Below are 16,628 nucleotides of genomic sequence, written 5' to 3'. Positions count from 1 at the left end.
CGTTGGCTAAATAAGAGGAGAAAATATATAAGAAGTGAGAGAGTCGGAACGGAATTTTGGAAGTGAAAGGTAGCAATGGGGATAAACTAGAGAAGTAGAAGTAAATAAAAGGTTCTTAAGGGCAGGAGTTAAGTGGATATTTTTTTTAAGTGAGCAAGGACGAAACGAATTTTATAGTTAGCTGAAAGTGTAATCAGCAGTAATAATAAAAAGGAAATTAATGCTACAATCGGATAAAATATAAAGCTGGACGTTTAAGGAAGAATTCTGAATGAACCCGGCTATTCTAGAATTGTGGTTTATTTCCGATTTGCCCTAAAAAGAACCTCACAGTGTTTTAATTAGTTTATGAGTGGTAACGACGATAGTTGAAGTACCCTGTAATTGAAGTCTAGAATTCTGAAGTGCGTTTGATAGTGCTTTAAGTATAACCGTGGATAAGTCTTGTAGATGTGTTTTTAATTAAGTAAGATAAATAAGTTCCAAAGGTTTGCTCACAACATAATTGATGTATTAGGAACTATTTCCAGTAAGGTTTATCATAGTGTATTATTTCTATGCTTGAAGAATTGCGAGTTAATTACGCTATGCTTAACGCTACCTCAACTGTGGAAACTCTTTGTGAATGAGAGTTGGAGATAAGAATTCATATTTGTAGATTTAGGGACTCAAAAACACACGTGTTGAACAGATTATTTTATTAATTACAAATAAAATAAAACTTGACGTTTCGACCTCTATATCGAGGTCATCATCAGAAGAATACAACTGTATACAGAACCAAGCTCCGATGAGGACCTCGATATAGAGGTCGAAATGTCAAGTTTTATTTTATTTGTATTCCGATGATGACCTCGATATAGAGGTCGAAACGTCAAGTTTTATTTTATTTGTATTCCGATGATGACCTCGATATAGAGGTCGAAACGTCAAGTTTAATTTTATTTGTTTTCCGATGATGACCTCGATATAGAAGTCGAAACGTGAAGTTTTATTTTATTTGTAATTAATAAAATAATCTGTTCAACACGTGTGTTTTTGACTCCCTAAATCTACAAATATGAGTGCTGATCACCGTGTAACCCTAAAAGAAAGGAGATAAGAATTGTTTGAAAGATATTTTCAGCTGTTAGTGCTTGTAATATTTTGAACTTATAGCATGACTGAGAATTGTGTGAAAACTGACTAGATTGGATGTTCTGTTAATTAAGTGTAGAAACTTTGTAACCCAGAAGCTGAGAAAGTACATGTGAAGACTTGGAAGATTGTGCTATTGTGATTATCTTGACTTAATGTTTGATTTGCTTCTAGTATATAGAAATTAGAAGTAAAATTTATGTATGTGTTATATGACCTATATTAAATGTTTCATTGGTTAATCTAACTATTGTATTTGCCTGAATTTCTTATTACTGCACCGTTCACAAAAATTCGAATCTAGCGGGAATCGCAGAAGGAAAATAAATACTTCGGCCTGATTGAATGAAAGGACTGCTAACTAACTTTGAACTGATCGTACTGTTTCATATAGACTTATTTAAGGATAGAGTGGCGCAGTATAATAGAAATTTCTCTACCCTTGGATTAGTGATCAATTTACAATTAGTTGTGTTTATATAGGTGAAAGTGACTAGTAACAAGATGGCGGATTCGAACATCAAGAGAACAACGTCACGACAAATGGCGCAGTCGGCAGGATGTGATTTAATTGATAGAAAGTAATTTAACAGCTGTAAATTGAGAGATTGAGTTTAACTTGGTAATAATAATTGGTGAATTACTCCCTGAAATATAGAAAGTAAATTAAGTAAATCACAATGAACTGGTTGTAATCTGAAATCAGGCAAGGACAAAGTTTTTTTTTTTTGAAATTAAAGGATTATATTAATTAAATTAATACTTCATTTATAACTATGGCTGTTACTTCAAATTCAGAGATGGAAGACAGTGAGTTTTTTAGAAGTGTGAATCCCCAACAGGTAGTTCCCCAATTTTCAGGAGAAGACTCTGATGATGTGTTATCTTTTTTTACTTATGCTGAAAAACTTAGGGAAATAGCTAACTGGACTGATTTCCAATTGCTTATATTATTAAGAAGTAAATTGATTGGCAAAGCAAAAACTTTTTTGTACTCATCACCAGTGCTAAGGAAAACATTAGATTATCAAAAGTTTAAAGATAACTTGATTTCACAGTTCTCAAAATTAAGAAGTATTGGCCCAAATTTGTGGAAGTCACAGAGCATCATACAAAGAGATAAGGAAACTGTCACAGAATTTTACAATCGGTTATTGACATTATCTAATAGTTTAAATGTGACTAGTGCTCAGAAACCCCACTTAGTATGGATTACTTTCCAACAATTTAAAATAGGATTACATGATAATTTAAGGGAAGTAATTTATAAGAAGGGAGCTACTGATCTGGAAGGGTGTTTTGAATTAGCAAAAAGGAGAGAGAGAATCCTAGAGGAGATGTATCAAATTTCCTCCATTAGGCAAATGTTAGCCCAAGATTGTAATGCTCAGGTCCCCTCCTTATCAACTCTTTTGTATTTGTCAGGTGATACTCGCCTACCAAGGGCAACACCAAAAGAGCTTTGTGTTAATCCACAGGAACTATCTTTAAATAAGAAAATATTAGAAAAGTCACTCAAATCTGAAGGAAAGAAGGATGAATACCCTATATTAGACCCTCGTGAGATGACAAACCCTGAGTTAATAAGATCAACTAAGTCTATTGACAAATCCCCTTCTAACATTGCTACTCTAAAAGGACAGGCTGAGCCTTTAAACCCTTGTAGATATAATCAATCATCTGACAACCTTGTCAGCTATAATGACATCCCAGATTCTTGTAGTTTCAATTCTCTGAGAATGCAAAACGTAACTATAGCCAAGGTAACTGTGAAATTGCCTTTGTCACTCGTACAAGGTTTAGTCGAGGAGGTTCCTTGTGAGATTCTTTTAGATACTGGCGCCCATATATCTGTTATTTCAAGTTCCCTGGTAAGCAAGTTTAATAATCAAATCTCTGTTAATACCTCCTTATTACAAAATCCTATAAGGATTACAGGCATTGCTAAAATTGAAATGATTGCAATAAAGAAAATAGTCGCCAACTTACACATTCCTTGCTTTCCAATTTCATTCTCTCAAGAGCTAGTCATTCTTCCTGAGACTGCAGACACAAATGGTCAAGTAATTTTGGGTCTAGATTTCCTGGAAGAGAAAAAGTTCATGTGTGATTTTGCCTCAGGAACCATTTCATTAAATGGCATAAGTTACCAGCCAGGGTCTTCAAAAGGGTCTGAGAACAATAAACATGATACAATGGAAATAGAAGTAGTAAGGCCCGACGAAGGTCTCGAAGAAAAGAAGGAGAAATTATTGAATGAAGCCATCAGCTCAACTGTATCCGAAACTGAAAGGAGTAAAATTGAGGAGTTTATTCAAACAATCTTCTTGAAATATCCTCGAGTCTTTACAGAGGATATCAGCTCATTAACCTGTACTGAGAAAATAGAGCACTCCATTCAGATTACCGCAGACTCTCCCATATACGTAAAACAGTACAAGACCCCCCCTGAAATATTTGGACAGACTTCAGGACCTCTTGAATAAATATGAAAGAGTTGGAATCATAGAGAAGTCAAACTCCAGATGGAACAGCCCCTTCATATTAGTAGAAAAACCTGATTGGAGCCTAAGATTTATATTGGACCTGTGTGAGATTAATAAGGTCACAAAGCCTATTGATTTTCCCCTTTGTAACATAGAAGAATTGCTAACAAGTCTAGAGGGAGCAACGTTCTTTTCAAAATTAGACCTGAACTGAGGTTATTTCCAAATTCCCCTTAGGAAGGAAGATAGACAGTTTTTCGCCTTTACAACTCGTTGGCAGAAATATCAGCTCTGTCGACTTCCACAGGGGGCAAGAAACTCAGCCATGAGCTTTCAATGTCTAATGAACACTGTTCTCTCAGACATGTTGGGAAAAGGAGTCATATGCTTTCAGGATGACCTATTAATCTACACACAGGACCTGAAGTCTCACATGAAAATCTTGAATGGTGTGTTAGAAAGATTAGAGAAATCAAGACTATCACTGAAGTGCTCTAAGTGTAAGCTCTTTATGAGGGAGGTAGAATATCAAGGCCATGTGGTGAGCAATAGAGGCATTAATCCCACTCAAGAAAATGTCTCTGCCATCCTGAAAGCAAGAATCCCAACATCTGTAAGGCAAGTTCGAAGGTATTTGGGAATGGTGAATTTTTATAGAAAATTCATTCCTAATTGCTCCAGAATAATGCAACCCATCATCGAACTGACAAAAAAAGGAGAAAAGTTTCATTGGGGAGAAAAACAACAGCTTGCCCACAACTCCCTCAACCTTGCGTTAACCAAAGCTCCAGTCTTAGCCTACCCGAAACTCGAGAAGCCTTTCTATCTAGCTGCAGATGCTTCTAATGATACCATAGCTTCCATACTCGAACAAGAAGAAGAGGGAGATCTTAGACCAATAGCATTTTTAAGTAGGAAGCTCTCCACCTCTGAAAGAAACTACTCTGTAATTGAGAAAGAAACATTAGCCATTGTACATGCTATTAGGGCAGAAGATATTTCTAAGGTCAGACCACAAACCTCTGACATTCTTGTCTTCCATGAAAGACAAAAATCAGAGAATAATCCGCTGGGCATTGGAGATACAGGAGTTCCAGGTCGAGATAAGCTACGTTCCTGGAAAACATAATGTGGTCGTTGACTACCTTTCCGGAGCGCTTGATGAAGATACAAAAGAGAACTCAGATTGTGAGGAAGGAAGCATCAAAATAATAAAGACAGGAGGAGAACAACAAAACCACAGGAAACCACCTCACCTTCAAAATTGGGACAAATTGTCCATAAGAGAGGCTCAAAAGGAAGACCCAGTATGGGGAGAAATTTATTTACAGATCCAAAAGGGAAATGGAGTTTTGGAAAAACATTCCTTCCTGCAATCCCTATTCATAGATGATGATGGTCTTCTATTGGCAAAGCAGAACTTCACTGGACGTTGGAAAAATAAGATAGTAGCTCCCACGATAATGATCCCCTGGATACTACATTCCTTTCATGATGCAGGTCTAGCAGGTCACCAGGGGTTTTACAGAACTTGGAACAGAATAAAAGATAGATATATATGGAAAGGAATGAGAAGAGATGTCGAAGCCTATGTATCTTCATGTATCTTATGTCAACGTAAATCAGGTAACGGAAAAAAGGCTCCCCTCCAGCCCTTTCCCATTCCAAGTCGTCTATTTCAAGCTGTGGCAATGGACATCATAGGGCCCCTTCCAACCACATTGAAGGGAAACCGATATATACTGGTGGTGATAGACACCTTGTCTAGGTTTCCTGAGGCCACAGCTATGAAGGACCAAACTGCCCAGACAGTGGCAAGCAAATTCTTTGAGTTCATAATTTCAAGATACGGACCACCCCAAACTCTCCTCACTGATAAGGGAACAAATTTCACAGCTGAAGTCATGCTACAATTATGTAAATTACTGAAAATACAGAAACTGTTCACCACTCCCTACCATCCTCAAGGAAATGGGATGTGTGAGAGAATGAATCGAACTCTCAAGCAAACCCTATCTAAACTTGCAGATGATCAATTGACTAATTGGGACAACTTCCTCTCACACACCCTTTTCGCCTGTAGAACTGCGTTGCACTCTGCTATAAGGGAAATTCCAGCTGTTGTCCTATATGGATTTGAACCCCCTTTCCCTCGTGACTTTAAAGACTTGAAAGCTAGTTCTGGTTTCCTTGATATAGATGAATATCTTAATAACCTAATTTATAAGAATAGAGTTGCATATGACCTTGTAGCAGAAGCCAGTCAGAATAGCTCACAAAAAGCCAGAGCTTATGCTAATAAGATAAGAAAGTATAAGGAGTTGAAACCTGGGAACCTAGTGTTACTAGAACAGCAATCCAGCAATAAAAGAGGAAGGAAATTTGGTAAAAGTGCTGCAGGCCCTTATGAGATACTTAATAAAACATCCCCAGTGAACTACAGGATAAAAGAAATATCAGGACAAAAAAGAACCATGATTGTCCATTCAGACAGATTGAAATTAATTAAGAATAGGCCAGATCGCCTGGTCTGCCTAGGAGATCCCATTGAAAAAGTATGGAGTAGAAAAAGAAATTATCAAGGAGTGAGAGAAATTGGAAGAAATAACTTGGGATCAGAAAAAAAGGAAATGAAACAACCTAGACGCATCACCGAAGGTCAAAGAAAGGATTTGTGTTCTGAAGACGACCTCCCAGATTACCAATATAGAAGATATACTACACTGGAACGTGATAACAGTAGAAATCTAAGTAAAGACGGAGAAGATAATACATGCGTTGTAGAAAACACAGGAGGGAGTTTCATCCAAACGAGGTATAACCTAAGACCCAGAAAAAGTCTGATGCACCACCTATGAGTTTAGTATAAAAAAATTTTTTCTTTAAAGAAAAATTTTTTAAAGGAAGAGTGAGCCTTTGTTGGATTCTGATTATGTAGAAATTAGAATAAATGTTATTTGATTCAGAATCCAACATGATTTTCCGTCACAAGAGCTATATTTGTAAATAACATAAATTATAATTGATATCATATAAATGCCTTAATTATATCAAATTTTTAATTATTTAATCAAAAGAAAGTGTTAATGATAATAAGATTCTGTATTAAACATTATTAAGCTATTTTATTTATTGTTATGTCAATATTGTAAGAACATATATTTGTAATTTAACTACGCATTTATTGAAAAGCAAATATTCTAATTATTCCTGTTTTGTGAAAGCTTAATGTTATGTAATAACTCAATGTAGTTGTATAGCCTAATGTAACATTCGCGAGAATGTTTACGTTTATTGGTTGTCATAGAGACGCGTGAAATAAACGAGTGCGAGTGGAAGAGAGCGTGGGCTAAATAAGAGGAGAAAATATATAAGAAGTGAGAGAGTCGGAACGGAATTTTGGAAGTGAAAGGTAGCAAGGGGATAAACTAGAGAAGTAGAAGTAAATAAAAGGTTCTGAAGGGCAGGAGTTAAGTGGATATTTTTTTTAAGTGAGCAAGAACGAAACGAATTTTATAGTTAGCTGAAAGTGTAATCAGCAGTAATAATAAAAAGGAAATTAATGCTACAATCGGATAAAATAAAAAGCTGGACGTTTAAGGAAGAATTCTGAATGAACCTGGCTATTCTAGAATTGTGGTTTATTTCCGATTTGCCCTAAAAAGAACCTCACAGTGTTTTAATTAGTTTATGAGTGGTAACGACGATAGTTGAAGTACCCTGTAATTGAAGTCTAGAATTCTGAAGTGCGTTTGATAGTGCTTTAAGTATAACCGTAGATAAGTCTTGTAGATGTGTTTTTATTAAGTAAGATAAATAAGTTCCAAAGGTTTGCTCACAACATAATTGATGTATTAGGAACTATTTCCAGTAAGGTTTATCATAGTGTATTATTTCTATGCTTGAAGAATTGTGAGTTAATTACGCTATGCTTAACGCTACCTCAACTGTGGAAACTCTTTGTGAATGAGAGTTGGAGATAAGAATTGTTTGAAAGATATTTTCAGCTGTTAGTGCTTGTAATATTTTGAACTTATAGCATAACTGAGAATTGTGTGAAAACTGACTAGATTGGATGTTCTGTTTATTTAATTAAGTGTAGAAACTTTGTAACCCAGAAGCTAAGAAAGTACATGTGAAGACTTGGAAGATTGTGCTATTGTGATTATCTTGACTTAATGTTTGACTTGCTTATAGTATATAGAAATTAGAAGTAAAATTTATGTATGCGTTATATGACCTATATTAAATGTTTCATTGGTTAATCTAACTATTGTATTTGCCTGAATTTCTTATTACTACACCGTTCACAAAAATTCGAATCTAGCGGGAATCGCAGAAGGAAATAAATATTTCGGCCTGATTGAATGAAAGGACTGCTAACTAACTTTGAATTGATTGTACTGTTTCATATAGACTTATTTAAGGATAGAGTGGCGCAGTATAATAGAAATTTCTCTACCCTTGGATTAGTGATCAATTTACAATTAGTTGTGTTTATATAGGTGAAAGTGACTAGTAACAAGATGGCGGATTCGAACATCAAGAGAACAACGTCACGACATGTACCCTGAAGATGCCAACAGCCTTAGTTGGTGAAACTAGTTGGTATGACGTAGTTTATTTAATGCATTTGATCAATCCATTAAAAGTCAAACTGACATGTTTTATATGCTGATACAACAGTTATACCAAAATGATTTCTTAATTTATAGTGATCAGTTTCATTTTATTATCGAAAAATTATAAATAATTTGATACAATTATCTTGAAAAAAAAAAGATATGAATTATTTAAAAGAAAAGGCACATATGTATTACATAATCATTTATTTTTTTGGGGGGGGGGAGGGTTATAGACCTATTTCTTTTCTGCTTGAGTAACAGTTCGTAAGCTAATGAATATTATTGAGAAAGTGAGAAACGAACATGTCCAGTAGATGCACTAAAAAGTTCCTAACAATTTGCCAAATACACACACAAATTTATTTCTTTTATTATTATATTTTTCACCTTTCTAATTGCTTTACAGATGTTCAAAACATTTTATTCTGATATTGCTTTTGTATGATGAAACTAAACATTAATTTCCCCAACATTACATAATTTAATGATTTATACTTATCAGTAAATAATATAGATGAAAAAATATACAAAATTTGCTAATTTATAATAAGTTATTGAAAATTTATTTTTCACTTGGTTAGAATATAATAAATTTAGTTTAATCCTTTATCCAAATGTGAGCAAACAAAGTTTGCGTGTTTGTGCCTGAAAGTATCTTCGGGACTGGGGTAAGGTGGTGCAACACCTGGACAACTCCTTGCAAAGGTGGAGCAAGCTACTAACACTCCTATCTCAGTATCTCCCATAATGCAAAACACATCTCCTTGTGGATATGTCTAATGTTATGCATTGGGTAGTGGCCCTTCCCTTAATGCATAACATTAGACATATCCACAAGGAGATGTGTTTTGCATTATGGGAGATACTGAGATAGGAGTGTTAGTAGCTTGCACCACCTTACCCCAGTCCTGAAGATACTTTCAGGTGCAAACTTTGTTTGCTCACACTTGGATAAAGGATTAAACTAAATTTATTATATTTATAATAAGTTAGTTTTGGTATCAGAATATTAAAAGTTCTTTGGTACAATTACTTTGGAAAAATAACGAAATCAAACAAAAAGAAAGTGCACATATGTTATCTAGCAGTATTTTGTGTGTGTGTGTGGTGATAATTTTGGGAGGGGGGGGGAGTTGGCCATTAAAGTCGAATTAATTCTGTTATGAAAATTTTGGAAATAAAATTTCATTTTGATGCATGCACCTACACATGTTGCGAAAGATAAACAGTAGGGAAAATATCGCTACTTCAAAACTGGCGCATAATATCTAAATTAGCTGAAAATATGTACATAACAATTGACTTCATAACTGCCATTTATTTCGATTTGTAGTGAGTGATTAGGGGGAAATCAAGAAAGTTGAAATTTAAAAACCTACAGATTACGTTATAAAAATGATGCATTACATGATATGATTCTCTATAAAGCAAAATTTAAAAGTGCGAACCTTCGCGCAATCTGTGAACTAACCTTTGAACTAAGATTACGAACAAAAAAAGAAAACTTAATTTGGAACAGATGGAAGCTGTATTCATTTTTAGATTCAGATTTTCATGAATTTATAAAATAATTTTTTTAAAAAATCGGCTAACGCCTTTTTATTCCTGTATGTAGGGAGTAGGCGAGGCCGTTTTAGCCCTATCTAACTTTTAGAGACTGATTGGGCAGTTCAATCGCCACTGGTACCCAATCAGAGATAGCTGTCCCAAGGCTATCACTAATTAAGTGGCACACAGTGATGAGAGACGGCTCAACAAGTGGCACCATCTCGTCCCTAACACTCGTATTTTTAATGTCTGAAATGTGGGTTCTATGGTCGATTTTCTTGAGTTCTCGGGGCGAAAAACTGTGCTTGCCCGTACCAGAGATCGACTAAGGCTTAGAAAAATTTCTTCTAGATTCAAAACCAAGAAGTCTTCCTTCATGCGGTCAAGCACTGTGGTGTGCAAATGCCACATCCACTAAGCTACACAGGCTCTATAAAATAATTGTTTGACAAAAATAATTATCTTCAATCAAGTTCTGGAGAATTTGAAAATGTATTGGCGATTAAAATAATTAGCAAAAAAAATCGATAGTGACATTACTCTTCCAAAGTGATACAATATGAAGTGAAGAAAGTATGCAAGGATTTCTTATTTTGCATTGGCATTAAAAACAATTATACGATAAAAACAAGCAGCAAAAAATCATATAACTCATAGGTATTTAGTCTGATATAACTTCGATTCCGGTTACCAGCAAACGGCAAGAAACTGCGTTGCTTGCTATAAAAACTGAACGTAGCTATTACTATGCCAGGTAATCTAGTTAAGTGTTCTTTTCAGCGTTAAGGATTATTGCCCCTCCTAATGGACATGACAGTCAAACTGCACTTCTTATCCATGTTCTTTCAACAGGTGGACAGAATATTATCCAGGTTTGCTGGATGTGTATAATCCAGCAAAGACATGGTACACTTACATGAATTTTATGGAATACAGGAGTTCCTGTTAGTTTTATATTCTAAGGAAAGAACAATGTCTTTCAAATGGAAGCGGAAGGCCTCACAAAATTTTCAGCGGCCTCTAGTTTTTTATATTATGAATTTAATATTTAAAAATAAGTATTTTATTTTGCAACTATAACTACGCTGTTTTTTAGTGTTCTTTGTGAGGAGTAAGGTTTTAAAATGTGGCCCCCAGCTTGTGCATAATGGTAAATGCAGCCCTGAATGTAAAGTAGGATGTTGCTAAATAGGTAGATTTGTAATTGATAATATTAAAAAATGGGAAATTAAAATAATGCATAACCCAATTTATTATATATACAAGAATAATTATAAATTGAAAATTGAGCAAACAGTTAAAATAGTGTATGTTTTTAGGACAAATAGAAAATGGTCCTTTTACACTTTGTGTTATAGGAACAGCATGAGCAACTAAAGCTAATTTAAAAATGTTTTCATATTTTAACTTCGCAGTACAGGTATCCCTCGATTAATGCAGTTAATTAATCCCTTGATGTTACTGCGTATATCAAATCTAATAATCAATGGTAAAAATTAAAATTCGTCCATGATCGATTACTGTATTAATAATTCGTTTTGCATGGTACTCTTTTAGGAAAGATTAAAAATGAATGCAAAGTAAATGTTTAATAAATGTAAGTACCTACATTATTTACTGCAATTTTTTTTATCAAAAGAAGTTATCAAGAGGCGTTTGAACAGTTTTAGTTTTTTTCTTATCGGCATAAATTCTACAATAACAAGCAAAATTACTCTCCAGGCCTCTGCATACAAGCAATGAAACATAAAGAAAAAACACTGCAAATATAATACATGATGGTACAAATTAAGTGGATGTTGAATCCAACATTATTTCAAAGCCGAATATAGAAACTACATGAGTTTCGTGCCGAATATATAGAAACTAAAAGTTTCGGCGATGCAAGCATAAGCAACCTTATGGGCAACTCATAGTCAAGGTGGAGTAAGCTCCAGATCACTTTCCTTAATATTTTCCATAATGTAAAGCACATCTCCTAGAGCACATATATGATAAATAAGCCTTTGGTTCTCTATTTCAGTAATACATGATGGTTTATTTATTTTCAGTTACAATCTAGAAACTATTGAACAAAAAAAAAAAAAAAAAAAAAAAAAAAAAACATACTATACTGATATCGGAGGCCACAGTGTCTCTCAGATACAATTTACTGTCAAATATCACAAACCTTTATATAATGTGTTAAACCAAACTGACAGCAAAAAAACAGTGCGGAATATCACTCATAACATATGAATGCACAGCTACTCATGACTTCCAAGCTATACACTGAATTGTGTAAGAATATTTATATTTAACATTTTGGATGTATCTGTCAGATCAGCTGCAAGCTCCGTAGGGTTAAAGGTGCGTTAAGCAAAACTCTTGCTGTGTATATCAAGGGATTGCCACAATTAATTTCGGCGTGTTAAGCAAGGGATACCTGTATTCAACTATGAAATCAAATTAGTTTCTGCTTTTGGTATCTTACCAGCATGTGAAAAATGCTGTTTTTTTTCCCCTATTACTTGCGTTTTCCTTGTACCTTTCAGCATTCCTAACCTAAGTAACCTCTCTAAGTTATCTTCATATGGACTATTGCTTTGCAGTCTTCATACCTACTCAGTTTGATCCTTGTGTTTAGTATCAGTTGCAACATATCTTCTGTGAAAAGGTGTCGAATAATAATCAGTGGCCTTTTCTTGTTGAAAAGATACAATCCACCAACATATTTTTTAGCATTTCACTTTTGTAATGCAACAACATTTTGTAGAAGTCACTGGGAGTTAAATTTTCAGCCTGCAATTGCAGCATAGCATTTTTAGTTGGTTCTAAAGCTAATTTTATTTCTTTTAATTTTATCCAGGAATTGTGAGGAAATTGTATGTCATTTTCAATCATTTCAATGAATTCATCAATAAATATTTAGAGTTGCAAAAAAACAGGCTATCATATGTTGAGCACCAAGTAACCACATCTACAACAAGCATATGATAATATTTTTTCAGAAGAATCAGTACAGCAGCAGGGGTACGTAGCTTTTTAGTTTATTTGCATGCTTAATACATACGATTTACACACATACCACTATTTAAAATGTCTTTTATTGCAAGTGTAAAGCAGCACGTTTTTTAATTGAAGAAGCATTTTGCAATTCATTTTCACCAAATTTATTAGTGTGGTTAGCCTAGTGGCTATGTGCTTCGCAACCATATGCCTGGGAAAGGAGTGTCCTGGGTTCAATTCCCATCATTGACGTGAGGAGCTTAGGATCTTTCTCTAAAACACCCTACTTGAGTGTGGACTGCAGATCCTCCCCAGTTTATCTGGGATTTTTCCTCCCAAAAGCAGGCAAACAAGTCTCACGAACACACGTATTTACAGATATAGACACACTGGGAGGCATAGGGCTAGCCACCTTATCCTTGGAAAGGGTATGGCTTGGAAAGGCTTAGGATAGCTCTGTAACAGGCTAATAGGCCTAATACAAAAAAAAGGAAGAAGAAATTCATTATCATTGTCACTTGTTTCACCCAGCATATGATGTTCAACAGCTTTCACCGTATTTCTTACATTGCAGTCATAACTGAATACACTTAAATTAAATTTACTTAACACTCATATAACTGTTACCTTGATGTTGCCCACTGCATGAGCACAAGAAAATTCTGCAACAGCCAGTATCCTTTTTTATAGGGAGTTTTTTTTTAATCTGTTATTTAATCCATTGATAAATTAAATGTTAAAGCTTAGCATAGATCTATCAAGCTGCAATACAATGACTATTTTCAGTTGATAACAATCTACCTTGGAGTGTGTGATAATATGCTTCAAGGTATCTGAAGCTTTTTCATTCACTAAGTTTGAAATGTTCTTCCAGTCCATTGAAATGATGAGTGCTTTTTAAAGGCGGTCTATGCTTTTACAATGGCCACTATCTTGCTACTGTAGAAAATGGTCTTCCATTTACAGTAACTATTTCATTCAAAGCATCACTAAATGTCTTTGAATCCATTTTAATGTTGGATAAATAAGTTTCTATACTTTTAGAACCTTGATTTTCTTCTTTATCACCTTGCTGAGAGTAATCTTTTATTCAGTGAAGTCTCAAAAGGATACTTCAAAATGATATTACAGGTACTTACTTTGCAAGTTGCTTCTATTTCCTTACCAAAACAATTAAGAACAAAATATGAATATGCTCAATTGTTTTGTGATGGTTCGTTTTTGAATGACAGCAAACTATTAAAAAATGTGCAAAAGAAAGTCAAATTAAAATGATAAAACTCCTTCTGTTGAAGACTGTGTGTATGGAATGATAACTTTATTCTCTTTTCTACCATTTAATTAGTAGTTGGAAGGGGACCAATCGTTCAATGCTGTTGGCACGCTCTCCCTCGATGAGTCTTTGGGCTCCCTGGAGGTGTCAAATAATAATAATAATAATTACCCTACTGACTTGAAGTGAGTAAAATGCAGAAATCACCTTATGATTTTCAAGGATCAAAACATGAGTGGCTTTTATGATGCAAGTACCCTACTCATTAAGGGATGACCTGCAATGGAGCAACCTTTGTTCATTTGACTTAAAGTATACTGTTTTACTTTAAATATCTTTTAATAACTTGATGTATAGGGATGTAAGACATGATAATAAATAACATAAACATGTAAGTTAAAAACAGATTTAATTTACGCATGTATATTTTTTATTAGCATACAATTTTGCCGTAGCTTCAAGGCCATCTTCAGTATGAGTTTCAAATTAAACAACAAGAATAGAAACCATTATATTCAATAATGAAATGCATGCACTACATGTGTATATGATGTAGAGCATAATGGTCTAATTATAAACTTATCATAACTGTCAAAAATTTGATACCATCAAGACTCTGGTACATCGAGCAAACTCTTTGCTCCACTGAATTGCTGCTCTCCCAAGAAATAAATCACAACAAGTCCACCTATTGCAAGAAAGATTCCAAAAAAAGCATTATACAGGTCTTTAAAGATATGTGTTTGCATTGTGGGATACTAAGGCGATCGATGTGAAGTCATTATATATATTAGCCTCTATATACAAGTAGCCCTAATCGTGAGGTTACTTCATGCTCAAACTTTGCTTACGTGGATAAAGGATTAAACCAAGAATATAATTTCTTGGCATCTTTTTATAGTATAAACAAGAAAAAAAATGTCGTCTTGTTTTTTGTTTTCTAATCTCAGCTAAAGATAAGCATCCACCTTTTGTCCACCCTGGAGTGTATCAAATTGCTTGCTAGTGTGGATTATCATGTTTCAGCAAACAGGTAGATTTGCAGCCTTGCATCATGATAACAAATATGTAGACTATGTTAAGTTCCATGAGCCAGAGCAATCAGGGTTTGCAGAGCATGTCCCGATTACTCTGGCATTGTGCTATCACCACAAGACACCATGTTCTTTGGAAGGAAGTGAAGGTTCTCCATAGACAGTTATATATAATTTTAAGTTTTGACAGCATCTGGACAATTTATTAGCATGTAAACAATATTTATACAAAACAGTCGTGAGACCTTGCTACATCAGCCAAACCTAAATAGAAACAATGGACTTAAATTATTCCTCATATGGAGAATACTTCTTCATAAATTTCAGAATTAACTTCAATTTTTTAAGTTAATTCTGAAAAGCTTTTTTCTGGAATAATGATATAATTAGCCTGTGACACTCAATGTTTGTGCATTTCACTGAATATAATTGCTAAAGATGATCTCCTATCTGTCCTTGTACTCCACATTCCAAAGACCACTGACCACCTTTGTAAATCTTTTCTGGATCCTTTCTAACATATTTTCATCACCATTAAAAACCCAGTGACCAAATCTGTGCACAGATTTGGTCACTATATGAGGTCTGAGCAAGGCCTTATACAATGGCATCATATCCTCTATTTCTGCATGGGATCCTCTACATCATTTCCATTATCTGATGTGACATCTTCTAAACTTGTGCAATGTAGCCCCTGAATTTCAGGTCCTTGTCCACCACCACTCCCAGATCTCTCATCTCTTTTATCTCCTTTAAAGTTTCCTCACTGAGGTGAAGTTATTTCTCATTCTTGGTTTAAGTTCTGACAAAATCTCTTGTTTTTACTGTTGGTTCTTTAGAATAACAGCACAAGTATTTAAGCTACTGGAAGAATGCTCATGTCTCATTATCAGAGCATGAGAAACAAATGTACACTTAAATACAAAGCATAGTTGTTCATTATTTCAAAAAAAGAAAAGACTCCTAGCAGAGAAAACAATAAAACAAAAAACAAAATCAGCTAATCAACAAGCAAAAAAGCAGTTGTACAGCTTTTGGTAATGAAAGTTAGCATTCTGAGGTTCTGTTGATTTTTGGTAGCTAACACCGATTTTCTTGGTATAATAGAATTGCTAAAAAAAATCTGATCATGTGATACAAGAATACATTAGAAGAATTATGAGTGAGCAAATTCATGATCATTACCTTGGGAAAACTATTCAGAATGCCTACTTGGAGTCAGGGGAGTTGAAAACATGAGTCTCCCCAACACGAAGGACGAATAAGATGAAAGGGTTTTATTAAAATCAGAAAAATGAAAAATTTGGGTACCTCCTGACTAACATTTGTGACCCCAAATTATTATTATTATGTAACAGGGAGTCCAAAGACTCATTGAGGGAGTGTGCCAACAGCATTGAACAACTGAATCCTTCCAACTACTAGCTACGCTCAAACTTGCTTAACTTTTTGCTAAACCATTAGTAGCAAATGCTCTACCAATCGACCAACCTTTGCCAGCAAAGGTTGGTCGATTGGTAGAGCCTAAAATACTAGT

The 16,628-nt window shown here is 34.6% G+C and overlaps 1 protein-coding gene across 1 annotated transcript in view; it reads right to left on the bottom strand.

Moving 5' to 3' along the window:
- The window catches only part of Cad87A (cadherin 87A), a 1,045,423-nt gene that overhangs the window by 84,004 nt on the left and 944,791 nt on the right, over window positions 1–16,628 (bottom strand). The window lies entirely within an intron of this gene.

This window comes from Typopeltis vanoorti, chromosome 7 (assembly GCF_054136105.1).
Source record: "Typopeltis vanoorti isolate ZY-2024b chromosome 7, IOZ_Tvanoo_1.0, whole genome shotgun sequence".
In the NCBI taxonomy this organism is placed as follows: domain Eukaryota; kingdom Metazoa; phylum Arthropoda; class Arachnida; order Uropygi; family Thelyphonidae; genus Typopeltis; species Typopeltis vanoorti.
Note: the sequence above shows the minus strand (reverse complement) of the source record. Positions and strands in the feature narration are given on the sequence as shown.